We start from the raw sequence: 790 nt of genomic DNA on the forward strand, positions 1-790 counted from the left end.
AGAGCTAATTCAGACCCCACCAGTGAGAACGAAGGGTTTCAATTGTCCTTTCTCAGCATCTCGCCTCTGCACTTGTCCGTGTCCCCCCACACTCGGCCTCTGTGGAGCCGGGGACAGGGGAGGACAAGCTGGCAGGCCTTGGGTTCCGTTTCCTGGGGGTTTCTCGGGCTTTCCTGCAACCTCGATGTTTAAACCTAATGCCTTGTATTTATTCTAAAATGGCTTTCATCTGATTTCCCTCTCGGTTAACAATTTAGCTGTCACAATCAATAACGGCGAGGATCCATCCCCGGCCGCCATCAGCTCACGTTACCGTCCTGCAATTACCCGGCGGTGGCACCGCTGCCGGGGCTTTGCTGGGGAATTATCAGGTTACTAATGAAGCCCGGGCAGCGGCGGGCGGCCAGACGCCGCGGCGGTGGGCGCGATCCCCGCTGCCGCGATCGGAGGGGGGCTGCGGGGCCGGCCCGGACCGTGCGCCCCGTCGGGGCGGGCAGCGGCGGGGGAGGACCGGGACGAGCCGGACCGGGCTGCCCCCTCCCCGCCGCGCCCGCGGGCGGTGCCGCCGCCGGTGCCGCCGCCGCAGGTAGCGGGGCCCGGCGGGGCGGGCGGCCCCCGGGGCGCGGCGGGGGGGCGCCGTTTCCTGCCCGGCCCGCGGCCGCCCCCGGCGGGGGAGCGGGGCCGGCGCGGTTCCCCGCCCGGCTCCCCGCCCTTCCTGCCGCGGCCGCGGGACGCGCCGCCCGCGGGCACGGAGCGCGGCGGCGGCGGGCGGAGCGGGGCGCGCCCGCCC

This window comes from Haemorhous mexicanus, chromosome 21 (genome assembly GCF_027477595.1).
Source record: "Haemorhous mexicanus isolate bHaeMex1 chromosome 21, bHaeMex1.pri, whole genome shotgun sequence".
NCBI lineage: Eukaryota > Metazoa > Chordata > Aves > Passeriformes > Fringillidae > Haemorhous > Haemorhous mexicanus.